We start from the raw sequence: 2,316 nt of genomic DNA, 5'->3' as shown, positions 1-2,316 counted from the left end.
ATCCTGCGACACACTTAGGCTCAAACTGTAAGAGAAAATTCCAATTAGTAGAGAAATAAATTTGAAAAATTACCTTGACGTTTCGATAGCTATTTTCTGCTATCGTTGTCCAAAGAACCTAAATGAACCTAAAAAAAGTATGTTAATAAATTGTGTAACAATATTAGGATAATACAATATATGAAAATTCGCTCTGATAATTCAATATCTCAATTTACACAGACGAATTATCAGAACGAATTTTCATATATTGTATTATCCTACTATTGCTACACAATTTATTAACATACTCTTTTTTAGGTTCATTTAGGTTCTTTTGATAAGGATAGCAGAAAATAGCTATCGAAACGTCAAGGCAATTTTTCAAATTAATTTCTCTACTAATTGGAATGTTCTCTTACAGCTTGAGCCTAAGTGTGTCGCAGGATGCCCTCTAGGTGATAGTTCGTGATTACTTTTTGATAAATAATTCGTTCTTATTGCAAAATAGGAGCACTATTTATCAATCTGTAATAAAAGACGTGAGGAAATTCTGTCGTTTTTAAAGACAAAAATTTTTGAGGCGAAATACCCAAAAAGAAGTTTGTAAAAAAAGAGAATGAAGGTAGAAAAAAGCCACTGTAGACGATTTCAAGTAGCAATTTACCGTTTTGAAACGCTCCAGTTAACGTTTTCTTGGACGATTATTCACTCAATTGCTGGACCTCCAAGATCTCCCGATCACACATATGGAGTTTGCCCCCAGCTGTTTTAAGCATCAGAGACAACATGAGTCTTTCCAAAATACGAAAGTCATATGGGTTGAACTGAAGGATTTTTAGTACATAGTCTGGCAGTTGCACCAATTTGGAGGAAAACAGTATCAAAGAAAATTGAAATGTTTGCTTTTACAATTCTCCAACCCTCAAAGGCTCAAAAGATGCCCCTGATGTCCCTGAAATTATTTTGAAAAATATTCAAGACACAGTTGAGTATTTTTAGGCTGTGGATGAACCGACCGTAAAACTACACAGAAAAACTTAAAACTCGACTTGCCAAAACTCTGTAAACTTGCAAGAAACTGCTTCAAATTTGCACGCAAATAATTCAGACGAGCAAAGTGATATTTTCGCTCCAATCAATGGAACAGTTTGGGTTGATGGGGTCGAGCTTATCAAAATAGAGCCGATAGTGTTGAAAGCCCAAATAGAAAGTATCAACTGTAAATTCCATGCTCAATTTCAATGTTGCTGTCAGTTAGTTTTCCGAGTTTAACTGGAACGCTCGCAATCCACAATAAACCCGAATCTAGATAATGGAACAGGAGGGATGTAATAAATCAGCCTCGACCCTCCTGCGATACGAGAAACCGTTCGGAGTATCTTGCGTTGTCAATCAGAAAGCCAGCTATTCGATATGCACATTTGTATGTACAGTGTAATTGAGATTTTCTTTGTAGACATGTCAGACGCAAGGCATTGTCTAGAGCAAAATTGGGTTACAATTCGTATTATCTATGTAGATTGAATGGAGAAGTTGCGGCTGGATCGAGCTTGTTTTTGATAGCGGTGTATTTTGTTTTGTGTTGAATTCAAGTTGAGTTCTAAAGGGTTTTGTAGTGGCGTTTTTTCAGAAACACAGTCTGGTTTAGGTGGAATCAAGTGCTATTTTTTTTTGTAACAGGAACAAGGAACGTTTTCTCAAATTTGCATTGTCTCTTTTAAAAAGCGGTTACTTTATCTGCAGACGAGAATTAGTTTTGGAACTGATGAAAATTTCATTGAAATCGAACCAACTGCTGATTTTTACCGATCAGGCCAATGCTGACCAAACACTGAACCTTTTCAAACTATTACACGCCCTGTTTTAAAGATCATGCTTCCACTTAAAGTTCGACGGGAATGTGAACTTTTCACTATCTGCACACGAGAATTGATTGGAAATGTCCTGAAAATTTAATTGAAATTGCACCAAATCCTGAACTTTGCCAATTGAGGCAATCGTGGGTAAAAAATGAAAGTTTTTACACAATTACTCACCCTGATTTAGCAAATTTCAACCTCCAAAGCAGTGTTCGGTAGCAACGCAATTTTCATCTTCAGAAGACGATAATTTTATATAAATGTCCTGAAAATTGGGTTGAAATTGAGCCTAATCCTGAGCTTTGGTGATCGAGTAAATGTTGGCTAACACTAAACGTTTTCGCACAATTACACGTCTCCTTTTTAAAAAATGCAGTCGGCAGAAAAAGCGATGTTGAATGAAGCTTTTTTGATTGATGATTCTGATTTTGGCTAAAATATGAACGTTCTCGTGTGGAAACAGGGCGCGTAATTG

This window comes from Dendroctonus ponderosae, unplaced genomic scaffold (genome assembly GCF_020466585.1).
Source record: "Dendroctonus ponderosae isolate FM_Combo_2020 unplaced genomic scaffold, Dpon_F_20191213v2 Dpon_F_20191213_10, whole genome shotgun sequence".
Lineage (NCBI taxonomy): Eukaryota > Metazoa > Arthropoda > Insecta > Coleoptera > Curculionidae > Dendroctonus > Dendroctonus ponderosae.
This window is presented reverse-complemented; position numbering follows the sequence as displayed.